The sequence below is a fragment of the Lemur catta genome, chromosome 4 (genome assembly GCF_020740605.2).
Source record: "Lemur catta isolate mLemCat1 chromosome 4, mLemCat1.pri, whole genome shotgun sequence".
NCBI lineage: Eukaryota > Metazoa > Chordata > Mammalia > Primates > Lemuridae > Lemur > Lemur catta.
This window is the reverse complement of record NC_059131.1, coordinates 60766120-60781182: the sequence shown is the minus strand read 5'-3', so window position 1 is coordinate 60781182 and position 15063 is coordinate 60766120. Positions and strand designations below refer to the sequence as shown.

Here is a 15063-nt window from a genome sequence, read left to right as displayed (position 1 = left end):
TGAATAAAGTGATCAGGTATTGCCAAGGAAATTTGCCAGACTCCAAGGTCTGACTCCATCAAAGACACATCTATATCATTTTAATTAATGTCCTCCATAAACAGATAGTAGAGAATCATCTTTTTTACTGTATATTATTTTACAAGCCAATGCACCTGACCTTGGTTCAGTCACACTATATCAGACTTTGAGAGACAAGGACAAACTTGCAAAGTAATCCCGTCAGCAAACTACCCGTAGGGGATCTTTGGAGGTATCATGTTATCATTGAGCTTCTGGATGTCTTATACACTGACTTGCTTCTTAAGTTTATCTTCTGATTAGAAAATCCAATAAAAAGTACAGTGGTATTGTAATGGCTAATTATGGATGAAAACAATTCTATTTGAAGGAATCTTAGCTGAGTCAACAACTGTCAAAAAATTTCAATCCAAAAAGAAACAATTTAGTGTTGAAGGTGAGGCATAAAATGAATAGAAAATGTAAGAAAATGTTATGCTCACACATTACCCAGGAGACAGGAAGTCTTGAAAAAGTTTTATATCTTCTCTGAAATGTAAAAAATGCTAAGGATATTTTACCCACTACTCTTAGAACCTCTGCACTGTCATTCTCCAAGTCAACATTTCATATCTCTCTATGGAATTCCACTGCAGAGTTTTTATATTTGGTGTTGCCTTTGCTAGAATTATTTAAAAGTTAGGAAAAGTTGCCCTATATTGCAAAAGGAAAGAACATTGTAATTGGAGAGCAACTTTCTAAACTTTTCCCAGTTTTTGATGCTGGGGATGGATTCAGGATTAGTGATTGAAAGTGATATTGAAAGATGACCCTAATAAAATGTGGTGATGACATTTGCATAATTCTTTTACTTTTATCACCATTGCCTCAACCTGTAAAACAAACAAAAATAAAGCAAAACAAAAACTCTTGGCTTAAGTTAATAGATCATTTGTTTCTTCACACAAATACGTGGGTTTTTTTTTTAATTTAAATCTTTGTTTTTCACAAAGCATATGCGTATTTGCAAATTCATTTTTGGACTAATAACTTGAAGCACTGAATCATCCTTGGAATGTTGTTTCTAGTTGTTTCTAGCTGATATATTATTTATAATTTATTAGGGAGAAAGAATTCACATATTATGTCTTATCATTTGCAGGACTCTTAGGGACCACAGAATTCTATACAACTAGGAGTATTCATTTTTCACATTAAACATAGTATCTACTTGAAAACACCCTATCATATGTTTTGATGTAAGGAATAAAATTGGTGCTATGTATTTATTGATAAAATAATGCTATAAAATATTTATTAGACAAAACATTGGGAGCAGAAGAAAAAGTAATGATAATATTAATAATAATTATGCTTCTCATTAAAACTGAAAATCTGAATTTATTTTTGCTTTCAAAATTCTCCCTGAACACCAAAGGGAATATACTGAAAAAATAAAATGGCATGCATGGCTGAAACCAGGCAAGCCTGACTGATACTAATAAACATCAAAGCTTTTCTACAATGTATTCTACAGGCATGATGGATTAAAAGTAAGAACCAATACATCTGCTGGGTTTGAAAAGGAAATAATGTGATGTTAAAAAATAAAAGATTATATATGAGGATAAGTAGAAAAATCCAATGAAATAGTGGATACTGTAGGCTAAGCTGGTTGGTGGACCAAGAAGTTACATAGATATATGGGATGTACACAAAGGAACAAATTTAAACAAAAGAGCTCACAAAGTGGTGCTACCTGGCATTTCAGTTGGATGCCCATGACTACAGTGGTACCATTGGGAAAGAAGGCTTTTTACCTGCAGCCTTCATGCTCTTATTACCAAAGTTGAAAAATCGGGGAAAGCACAGGACAAAAGCTCCTATTGCTGCAGAGGTAACCATATAATTATTATAGGGAATACAAAATACGAAGACTTTCCTCATGAAAAGTATTGCATTTTAGCGAAGGACTCAGGCCCAGCAAATCACAGTTCTTCATCTCAACATGATGGCAGATTTTAATTTATATTAGAATATACTCAAGGACTCTCTGTAAGATCTTTCCTGATGATTTTCAGGGATGGAGGGGCCTCCTGAATTCAGTTCAGGAAAATGAGACATTCTATTACTCAACAGGGAGGCATGACACTTGCACTAAAAGTTATCAAATGAGAAAGATATTTTTGATGTGTTATTCCCTTGAACAAGCTTCATGACTCTTTCACAGATCTTCAATGTCATATCGTCTTTGTTCTCAAGAACAGATGCTGAAACTTGCTTTGTTTTCACATGCACATTTAACCTCCTCTCAAATGCATAGTTGACCTTTCAAATATATCTTATCAGTACACCTTTCAAGAAGCCTCTTAAACTTTGATAACTTATGACTCCAAAGTCTATTTCCCACCCACTTGGAAGATGTATTTATTATGCAGAGGTGGATTTCATCATAAACTCTAACTGTAAAACTAAAATAACTCCATATATAAAATCTCATTATTCTCTCATCTAAACTAAATGATTTGAATACAGATGTCCAAATACTCTGACAGAAACCATAACAATTTATAATGCTGTTAATTATATTTGTGTCCCTTAGAAAGAATAAACAAAGAAAAAGTAGCATTAGGACTTTGAATCCACTAAACAATTAAATATCAGTGGAATAACTTGAAAGTTATAACAAGAATAACTTCATAAAACATTCTGCAAAATATAAGGCAAAACTTTTGAAAATATTTCTGTTATGAATTGAAATCTTGAGAGCAATTATATATGATGCCAATTTAAAATAAGTACAATTGAGCAAATGTGATTATTGAAATCTGTAAAGAATCAACTCACAACACTTGGACACATGCTGCAAACTTTTTCCAGAAATGATACAAAAGAGTACAGACGTTAAAAATAAATCTGAGATTAGCCAAAGACAGAACTGTAACTAGAGAAGGAAACAGAAATGTAGGTACAGATGCTAACAATTAGAAACAGAATTTTGAAATTATAAGGAAGTAAAGATTTAGAAGGGCAAGTAGATGAAAAAGTAATAGTCAAAACTGAAAAAGAAGGAACTGATCCTGAACTTAAATAAAGGGGATAAAAGGGGAAAATAATTTTTCATATTCACATATTTCAGGAAGAAAATATTGCATAGGCAGACACATACTGATAAAATTTTTTGGCACAGAGAAAAATAGTGTAAGCATTCAGGTATTAAACAAATAAAGCAGATTATCTAACTCCTTTCTCCACCCCCCAATCAATCCCCATGAAATAATCTGGGCAGCAGACTTGTCGAAAATATTAGATATTTTAGGATAGTGAAACAGATTTGGTATTTATTATTATTAAATCAAAGTTTATAAGCCAAACATACTAATGTTTATATTAAAAGGCAAAATAAAAAGCAAATGTTGCTCTCTCATGTAGATTTTCTTTCTTTTTTTTTTTTGATAAATTGCATTATAGCACAATTATCAGTTGACAAACATCAATTTACCATAAAGGCAAAATGTTTATCTCCACTCATGCAAAAAATAGAATATAGCTAACATCTCAAAACCTCTCTTTATATCAACCTGATCGCAGACCTTTCTGCCTTTGTGGAGGGCAACAGCATCATAATTTTTATTGTAATTATATCTTCCATTTTCTTTACAGTTTACCGTTTATGGTTGTACCATCTATTTGTATTTCAAGAAATATTGTTTCATTTTTCCCCTTATTTTTTCACTTTAAGTAAATGGAGTCATAGAGAAGTATTCTTTTGTGTTTGTAAGATTGATATATATTGCTTTGTTTGGCTATAGTTTGAATAATGTATTTCAATGAATAATATACCATAATTTATGCATTTGCCTGTCTATGGACATTTGAGTTGCTTTCTTTTTAGCTATTGTGGATAACATATCTTGTATAATTTCTTCTGATATGCACAAACCCACATTTTCATAAGGTAGTTAGAAGAATTTTCAAGTCATAGTTGTATATAATATTCTCAATTTTACTAGACAATTTTTGATTCCTTTCCATGGTTATTCAGGGAGTTGAGGATCTTTTCACATTTTTGCTGATCATTTAGATTTCTGTGCTTTATGAAGAGCCTGGTCGAGTCTTTTGAGCCTGATTGAGCCTTTTGTGCATTTTTTCCACTGGATTGCATGTCTTTTACTAGTGAAGTTAAAGCTTTTAAAATATATATATGAAATAAAACCCTTTGCCAAATCCCTGTGGTATAAACACCTTTTTCCACTCTATGATTTATCAGTTCTCTCTGTTGTTGTAGTGTTTGATGACGAGAAGTTCTTAATTTTAATGTTATCAAATTTACCAAACTTTGACCTTGAAAGTCACTGTATTTTCTTGTCCAACAAACTGTTTTGGATTTGTTTCAAATTTGGTGAGATTTGCTTTATGGCTCGGTATACACTAAATTTTGTTAATGTTACACTTATGGTTGTAAAATATGCATATCCTATGGTTGTGAATTATGTGGTTTAAATCTTCTATAATATGAGTTTTTGTCTGTTTTTTTCTATAAATTACTGACATATGTGTCTTAAATCTCCCACTATAATTTAGAACATGTACACTTCTCTTTTCATTTCTCCCTGTAGTCCTTTACTATTTAGATTACTGACTGGATAAAATTTACAAATTGTTTTATTTATCCTGGCCAAATGAAACTTTTTAAATTATGAATATGTCCTCTTTATCTCTAATAATACTTTATTTGTTATTAAAATGCATTTTCCTGATATTAATAAACATATTTGCTAGCTTTTGTTTGCTGTTTGAATAGTATATCATTTTTCATCCTTTTATTTTCAATATTTCTGAATTTTTTTACTTTGATGTATCCATGGCAAACAACATCATATTGTAGTTTTCTTTCTTTTTTTGTGTTAGTTTTCTTTATTACTTAAACTGGAATTTTGTTACTGAGAAAGAAGAAGAGACAAGATTTTTGGAGATAATTATTTGCTTCTGCCACAGAGATTTTAATATATTTTATTTGAAAAATATAATATTTTTATAAAATGACATGAAATATTTATGATATATATAACATATATTTATAATAATATTTATAATATATTTAAAAGATATATACAAGATATTTTTTGTAAGCTACAAAACAAAAACTGAAAGTGGATACATTAAAAATAAAAAAATATGGAATTAAAACGTAATACCAGAGAAAAATCATGAAAACACAAGGACAGTTAGAAAGTAGTTTAAAAAAATAAAAAATAAGTTTCAGAATGGCAGTAGTAAGTCCTTACCTACCAATAATAACCTAATTGTAAATGAACTAAATTCTTCCATTAAAAGACATAGAGGGACTGAATGGATTACAAAAACAAGACCTTACTATATGCTGCCTATAAGAAACTCACTTTACCTACAAAGAAACACATAGACCTAATAAACATTTACAGAATATTACACCCAACAGCTGTAGAATACACAATTATGTTCAACAACACATAAAGTGTTCCCCAGGATAGGCCATATATTAAGTCATAAAACAAATCTCAGCAAATTTTTAAAATTTGAATTTGATATCAGTTATTTTTTCTGACCACAATGGAATAAAACTAGAAATCAATAACCTTGAAAAGTTTCCATGTATGGAAAAAAAAAAAATACTGGCTAACATCATACTGAATGAGGAAATGTTGAAAGCCTTTCCTCTGAGTTCTGGAACAAGGCAAAAATGTTCACTTTGACCAATGTTACTCAACAGAGTACTGGAAGTTCTAGCCAGAGCAATTAAGCAGAAGAAAGAAATAAAAGGATATGAAAATTCTAAAAGAAGAAGTCAAATCTTCCATTTTGCAAATGACATGTGTGTGTGTGTGTGTATAAACATACACACACACACATATATATACACAAATATATATACACACACACACTACAAACTTCACTGAACTATTTTGAATGCTATCACTACAATGAAATGATAAATGTGTAAAGTGGATATGGTAATTACTCTGATTTGATCATTAGGCAATCTATACACACACTGAAACCTCAGACTGTACCCCATAAATACATACAATTATGTGTCAATTATAAATTTAAAAAATAATAAAAGTAGAATGAACTATTGACACATGTAACAGGAATCTCAAAATCATTGAATTAAAAAAAGATTGTACCAATGAATAAATACTTTATGGTTACAAGAACTTCTATTACATAATAATCAAATAAAAATCAAAATAATATCCATCTCTGGGGAGTTAGTGCTGTGATTTACTGTGATGTATCTTGATGTGAGATTGGCTTGCAAAAGTGTATGCTTTGGTGAAAATTCATTGAATGTTAGACTAAATATCTGTGTATTTCGTTACTTATAAGCATCATTTCAAAAGAAACAAAGCTTAAACTCCAGATAATTACACGCATCCTGAAGCCTTCATAGAGAATTGTACTGATGTCTGCAACTAACTTTGTAGTGCATCAAAAATAATATAGGTTAATAGATGGATAGAGCGGTAGCTTAAAGAATAGATGTGTTATTAAGCTAGTATAATAAAATATTGATTATATCATCTAGGGTGATACCATCTATGGGGTATATGGGTAGTCACTGTAAAATCTTTCAACTTTTCTGTTTCACAGTTTTTATTATAATATACTAGAACAAACAGATAAATTTAAGATATAATTTTTGTAAACAGATAGATGTATATAACAATTTCATTATACCTAAGGGGGATCTACAGGTGAAAGAGAAAATCAAAACTACCCACAGTTACTTGAATATTCAAATTTTCAGACAATGGAAAAGGAAGAAAAATGCCCTAATTTTAATTACATGTTAAAAATAGCACCATACCTTTGAAAGATAAAAATTAAGATGAAATAATTTAGTTATGAAATAATAAAAAAATAAAAATTACAATACAATCTAAAGCATGAAAATATATACATGACTCTAATCAAATCATGAATATTAATTGCCTCATATTAAATGAGTAATCTGACAATGTATGCTTAGTCTCAAAGAATACATGTTTTCTTAATAGTTATAATTGTAGTTAATCCATGACTTTCTCATCAACTAAGACAAATAATTGACACCCGTATCATAACTTTTGCCTTATGAGTTCAGCCATTCCAAAGAGGCAGTTCTTGAATTTATTAATTTCTAGTGTTAATTCATATTCTAATTAATGTATTAATATTATGTTCTTTATGTTTATTAAAACAATGTACTTACTTTCCTTGGATAATTTTATTGCTGTTTCTTTTAAAATTTATTTGTTTCATTAACTTTTTAATTCCTTTTTTAGTGATTTAATTCTTTAATAGTATAGATTTTACTCAAATTATAGCTGAACATATTTTATATATTCATATACTCTGATATATAAAATCTTCACTATAATGATTCACTAGGCATTTTGTAGTGTTGTTCATGAGTTGTTTTACTTTTTGTTTGCTTTAAAGTTTTAGTATTATGGAAAAGCCACCAAAAATACAGTATGTAGTATTTCTATTTTGGTTACTTTATTGAAGTAAATTGTATAGTAAAAATACTTTGTGCATAATTAACTTAGCAGTGACCCACTGATTAAACTATTTAGCTTTTCTATATTGTTTGTTTGAATACCCATAGTCTGAGAGATTTGAAAGTATATCTTAAAATTATTACATTTCAAAACCTTCTTGTATTTCTTACAATTTTTGCTTTGTGTGTTTTGCTATGCTGTTACATAAAGGGTAGCATTTTAGATATTTCTTGTGGACTACCCTCTTTATTTTTTAATTACTTCATTTTATATAGTTCCCCTTCCTATTAAATATAATTATGTTTTTAATTCAATCTGAGAGTTTTTAAACATAAAATTGTATCTCATTGGTATTTCTTGAGATGTTTGATAACACATTCTTTGATCATATGATTTTATGTTAGATTTTTTTCTTTAAATCATTATCTTTTTAAAAATGTAGATTTTTTGTTGTTGTTGTTGCTAGGTACTGTTTACTTTTTGTGTTAGTGCTGCCCTGAATTGAAAATTATATATTCTTTTTCAACTTGTTACTTTGATAGTCTTTATAACTGTTTATAGTTAGTTATATTATCTGAGTACTTTAGTTTCCTGCTGTAACAAATTATCACAAATTTAATGGCTTAAACACAAAAATTATCTTATAGTTCTAGAGGTCAGAAGTTCAAAATGGGTCTCACTGGGCTAAGGGCTGTGTTCTTTTCTGGAGATTCCAGGGAGAACATGTTTCCTGTTTTTTTCCAGCCCCTAAAGGCTGTCTGCATTCACTGCCTCTTGACCCCCTCCCATCTTCAAAGCCAGATATGGACAGCGGCATCTTTCTCACATCATACCTATTAACTCCCTGGAATACTCTACCTGTGATATCTTTTCTCTTACATGTTTTGGCTCTAAATTCTGGGAGATATTCTTAAATGAGTCATCCAATTCCTCCTGATTGATTGATTGATTGATTGATTGATTTATGAGACAGAGTCTTGCTCTGTTGCCCAGGCTAGAGTGCTGTGGCATCAGCCTAGCTCACAGCAACCTCAAACTCCTGGGCTCCGCAATCCTTCTGCCTCAGCCTCCCAAGTAGCTGGGACTACAGGCATGTGCCACCATGCCTGGCTAATTTTTTCTATATATATTTTTAGATATCCAGATCATTTCTTTCTCTTTTTAGTACAGACCGAGTCTCGCTCTTGCTCAGGCTGGTCTCAAACTCCTGACCTCGAGTGATCCTCCTATCTCGGCCTCCCAGAGTTCTAGGATTACAGGTGTGAGCCACCACGCCCGGCCCCTCCTTTGTTTTATCAAAGACTATTTTAATGTCTGATGCTATTTCTTTTCTCTGCTGTGTCATTTTTAATAGTAACCTGTTTTGTGCTAACAATAACATGAGATACCTTAGTGTGCATTAAATATTTTTGGTCACTGTTCATTTTTCTCTCTTTTTTTCTTGCCTTCTAATACAGATGTGCTAGCATTTCATTATATACATGCATGTATATATAATTATATGTACATAATTTTGAAATTTTGAACACCTTGGCTTTGTGAAACCATTTCAAAAATAGTAGAGTTCCATATACTCCCAACCCTGTTTCCCTAGTATTGATATCTTATGTTAGTGTGGCACATTTATCACAATTAATAAATTCTGTTTTCTATTGGTTGATTTTGATTTTGCTATTTGTTTTTCCTCCTTTATTATGCCTTCACTGCTTTTAATTGAGCATTTTGTGTGATCCTATTCTATCTCCTCTTTTAGCATCACTTTATTTATTTGTGATTACCCTAGAAGTTGCAATACACATTTTTAACTAATCTATCTTCAAATAACACTACACCACTTCACAAGTAGTATTAATATAAGTTGTCTTATACAGATCATTCCCAATTTCTCCCACCCAACCCTTATGGCATTGGCATAAATTATTTCACTTATCCATATGCTATCATCATGTAATACATTGCTACTATCACCATATTACACCAAATAACTAGTTTTCTTTATGTTATATTAGAAGAATTAAGATAAAAGATTTTATTTTCATTTTTACCTTCTCCTATACTCTTCCTTTCTATATGTACTTCCAATTTTCTGACCTATATCATTTTCCTTATGACTGAAAATCATTTAATTATTAAAATTAATCTTTTCATATTTCTTATAAGGCAGAAAAGATAGGAGAACAGGAGTAATGACTTCCAAACTTTTTACATGTTGAAGGTGAAATTAGAGATCAGTTCATTAATTTTTAAGCACATAATTTGAAGAATCTCTCTGTTTATTTAAGAAGCTTTTCCTCCAGTTTATCTTAGTGTTTCTCTTTCTTGGCATATATATTTTCCACAATGATCTTGTAACATTCACATATCTTTTTTCATTTAAGAAAGGACTGTGTTGATTACTCTATTTATCAGCAAATTTTTTTTCTGCTATTGTATATGTAGGTTAGTTTTCTCCCAAATTTTCTCCAGGAATTAAGATATTTAACTGGGGCTCCCTGAAAGCATCAGTGGGTCCATGGCATGGTGGCTCATTAGCTTTCTTTTTATTTTATTTTTATAATGTATTATAATTGTATATATTTATGAAGTAAAAAGTGTTATAATTTTTAAATACAATGTGGAATGATTAAATCAAGCTAATTAATATAACCATCACTTCAAATATTTAACATTGTTTTGTGATGAGAACATTTGAAATTTATCCATGAACTTTCATTAATTGAGAAGTTTGGCTTTTATACTGAATCCCCTAAAATGCTAGAAGGAAGAAATAATTATTCCAGATTATTTTTTGAGGGTAGTTAATTATATTTATTTAAAGAAAATCCCTTTGATATTTGCCTAGGTGATAAATGACACTGTAATAAAGTTCTGTTGACAGACGTTCAATTAATGGAACTTGTTTTATAACCTCTTATCACTCCATACTCATATATTCAGTCCACATCTCTTTGAGGTTACCCTTCTCCAATTCTTTCCTCTCATCTTAGTATTATGAACTTAAAAATATCCTGCTTTGAGTAATCTGTTAACAAGCTTCTATCTCTTTTTCAGCTTTTGGAAATCTTCTTATCTTTCTCCTCTCCTTTGCATACCTGCCTCCAAACCTCCCCAAACCTCCTATTCCCATTTTCAGCTCACCTCATTCTTTTTGCTTTCAGGGATTTGTTCTGGGAAACATTCCTCCTCTATCATATTTTGAATAGAGTTGAGTTAAAAAGATAAAGAAAGACTTCACGTTTAATCTTAGAATGTTCTTGTGACTGTTGACAGAAACTTAAGAGATGTTTTTTGACTATTCTATATCTTATAATAAAATCATGGTATATAGTCACAGCCTGGGCCCACATTTGGATTAGGAAGAAAACAATGGCATTTGATGGGGCATTGACTCCATGTTATATTATGCATCCTGTCTTTAAAAACATTATCATTGAATCACATATTCTGTCTCCTGTTACATGTATTGTTGTTTGTGCAGTTTCCTCTACTTGCGGCTACAATCCTAACAATACATTTATTGTTGTTTGTGCACATTTAGTTTCCTCTACTTGTGGCTACAATCTTAATAATATATGATAGTGGTACAACCTCTGTGGAAAGTAATATGGAGATACCTCAAAGAACTCAAAGTAGAACTACCATTTGATCCAGCAATCCCATTACTGGGCATCTACCCAAAGGAGAAAAGAAGATATTCTATAAAAAAGACATTTGCCCTAGAATGTTTATAGCTGAACAATTCACAATTGCAAAGATTTGGAAACAACTCAAGTGCCCATCAATACATGAGTGGATTAATAAAATGTGTTTTATGTATACCATGGAGTTCTACTCAGCCACAAAAACTATGGTGATATAGCACCTCTTGTGTTATCCTGGATAGAGCTGGAGTCCATTCTATTAAGTGAAGTATCCCAAGAATGGGAAAACAAGCACCACATGTACTTACCATCAAATTGGTATTAACTGATCAACACTTAAAGTGCACATATTGTAATAACATTCATTGGGTATTGGGCAGATGGGAGGGGGGAGGAGGAGATGGGTATATTCACACCTAATGGGTGCAGCTCGCACTGCCTGGGGGATGGACACACTTGAAGCTCTGGCTCGGGTGGGGCAAAGGCAATATATGTAACCTAAACATTTGTACCCCTGTAATATGCTGAAATAAAAAAAAATTTAAAAAAAGAAATATACGATACCAATGTGTGCACACATATATTGCTTTTCTTCCTAGGCCACAAGTTCCTGAGGTATTGGATCACATCTTCTTCATATTTACAAACTACAAAGTGCCAAGTAAAGGTTTTAATATTCCTTTAAAATTCTAATTTAGCTAACACTTCAAATGGCTGTGAACAAAATTGAAGCATTAAAAACAACTTATTTAAATCTACATTCATGTGATCTGATAATATTACGTTCTTAACACAAGATCTTCTAAAAAAAGATTATTATGTGTAGTATATACAAAAAGAAGTAGTTCTAACTACAAAATTCTTATCCTCCTACTATCAGACTCTTCAACAGTGATGTTCTTCCTTCTATAATACAACTCTTGCTCCTATTCTTCCCCCTCTGGTGACAAGGGAAAGATGTTCACATTGTGCTATCTTTATACAGATCACTATGCCTGACTGTGGATGTGATGTTCATGATTCCACTTGGACCCCAAATTGACTGCTGCTATCTTTAGTTATTTATCTTTATAGACAAAATTATTGAAGTTGGATTGGCTTTCAGGTATCATCTAAACACATCTGATGTGCCCAAAATACCTCTTAGGCCTCCTTTTTGCTTCTGTCACAAAACACAAAGCCTGGCACTTTCTGGTCCATTTCTCGCAGATCTGTGACAGCAGAATGTGTTCAGTAACATTTTTACTCCTAAAAAGCCATCAGACAAATTGGAGCTCACTTGTTAGCTAGGACTAAGGAAACGAGGTTGAGTAATATCATAAGCTAAAATATTGAAAATGATATGTCCAAATCTGGAAGGTAAAAAGTTAAAGTAGTTTTTCTAAGTAATTTACTCCCAATCATATGACTTAATTAAAACACTTTATATAAATGAACGGGGAGTATATACATAATTTTGTATGATTACACTTCTCTACTTGACGAATTTATGAGAAACAACTTTCATTAAGAAATGTTTCATATTCCCATATTCATCAACCAAAGTGAATAAATCAGAAATAATTTTTAAATGTCTTTGAAAACACGTGCCAGCCTCTAAGAACTCAGTTACACACATGCACACATGTGTGCACACACACACACTAATGTGAATCAAAACCAGAAAATTTAATCACAGTGCTAAGGGGCTAAATCATTAGTGGAAGATCTTAAAAAGTTAAACATTCTTGCATGCACATAAATGGCGTTCAATTTTTGTTTTTGTTTTTCTTTGCCTTTTGTTCTACAGGGGCTTCCATCTCTTAGAAACCTTGACCAATATGACCGTAATAATTGTAAATACTTTGGCCTATCCTTTAGATGAAGAAGTTGGCACCCTGTGAGCCCCTAGTCTTGATAAAGGAAACTTCTGGATGACACATTGCCCAGCCCAGTTCTCCAGAAGTTCATTCAGGGGTTGAGGCCAAATAACTGCAGTCTCTAGTGGTCTTTCAGGAAACATACGGCTCTCAAAAATATGTGGTAAAAGTAGATTTCTATTGTTATGTACTAAAATTACTACAAATTTGGCAGCTTAAAACAATATGCATGTTATTATCTCATGATTTCTAAGAATAAGGAGTCTGGGCACATCTTACCTGGGTTATGTGCTCAGGGTCTTACAAGAATGAAGCAAAGTTGTTATTTGTTCTGCTTTCTCATCTCAAGGCTTGAATAAGGAAGAATCCACCTCCAACCTTATTCAGGTTGTACTCAGAATTCTTTTACTTGCAGTTGTATGACTGAGGGCTCCAGCACCTTCCTGACTGGTTGGAGACCACACTCAGATCCCAGAGGCTACCCCAGTTTCTAGAAGCGTCCAGCAGTTCCTTGCCATGAGGGCTTCCTTAGCATGGTACTTACTTCATCAAGCCAGCAAGGATAATCTTTTCAGTCTGTTTAGATGGAGTCACATAACATAATGTAATCAAGCAAGTGGTATCTAATGGCCTTTGCTGTATTATATAACCTAATTATGAAGATGACATCCCATCATCTTTGCCATATTCAACTGGGTAGAAGCAGGTCATAGTTTCCACCCACACTCAAAGGGAGGGCTTATAAAGGCCATGAACATTTGGATACCTATATGTCTGTCTGCCAGCACCTGGTTGTGCCAAAGTCATCAATCTTTCATCTCTTTCCAAATATAACTAATAGTTGCTGTATATCATCAATTTGAGGCCAGTGTTTGCACGAAACATTATAATTTATGACAGGGAGATATCCAGAGCAGGAGAAAAACTTTGGCAAAATTAAACATAGAAATTAAAATGTCAATATTAGGGTAAGATGATGTGGTTGAACAGCTCAACTATTGGCAGGAAACTCACACTGAAGTTATCTGTATATTTACTGTATTTTTTTACACTATCAGTAAACTGTTCCGTAGGGAATTAGATTAATTTTAAGGAAGAGGGGGTCTCAATTTTAGAATGCACAGTTTATATGTACAAGCATTTGAACTAATGGGTGATATATTGTTTACTAGTTAGGCTATTGGGGTTTTTATTCTTTCACATAATGACAGCTGAGACATGGAATGGCAGCAACTCTTCAATATGCTCACATATATTTACAGTCTAAAATATGAGTCAAGACATAATGTATTTGAAAGATGAATATATTTAATAAATAAACATGCAAAGTTAATGTAAAAATACTATGTACACATTGAGAATATGAAAAAAATTGGAATTATCACAAAGCTAAGCATCAAGGAAAATATTTGAAGACCTGTTTTTAGAATACTTTATCTCAAAGAATTAGATTTGCCAAGAGGCAAAAGGAAAACCACAGTTAGCAAGTTAAAAAAAAAATTCTTCAGAATTTGGTATGTGAACAAAAAGAAAAGCTCAGACTTTGAAATAAGGACATCAGAAACTCAGGAAGATATAGGATCAACTTAAAAACAAAGTTTGATCTTGTGGTCAAGACAAAAATTCTAGAATAGAAAGAGAAAAGAGGATCCAACAATTCTTTTAACCTACATGTGGTAGAAGAAAAAAGGGACCAAGTTAAGAAAGAGGTAAAATTTTTAAAACACAGATAAACTTTCATAAAGAAGGTAGATACACGGTATGTAGAATTGAAATGTAACAGAAAGTTTCTACTACTGTATGAAAAGAGAGTAAGCATAATCATGTTTATGCTGCTTTCAGTAGGAGAAAGTTTTATTATGGTCCTGAATATTCAGGTACACAACCCTGTATGCAAGCACAAGTGCAAGCACACACTTCTTACAGCTTTAGGACACACAATTAGAGTATCAATTCAGTAATTTACTGTGATGAATTTCAGCCAGAAAAAGCTGAAAATTAAGAGTTAAAAGTCGTCTAATAGACTGAATTTAA

The 15063-nt window shown here is 31.8% G+C and overlaps 1 long non-coding RNA gene across 4 annotated transcripts in view; it reads left to right on the top strand.

The window, feature by feature from the left end:
- LOC123636457 overlaps window positions 1-15063 on the top strand; it is a 65630-nt gene that overhangs the window by 24781 nt on the left and 25786 nt on the right. Inside the window, exon 3 of one of the 4 annotated variants that reach the window (XR_006734542.1) lies at window positions 11068-11143. The exons of the other annotated variants lie outside the window; for them this stretch is intronic. This is a non-coding gene — a long non-coding RNA (uncharacterized LOC123636457). Of the gene's footprint in view, window positions 1-11067; window positions 11144-15063 lie in introns of those variants that run through there. 4 annotated transcript variants of the gene reach the window in all.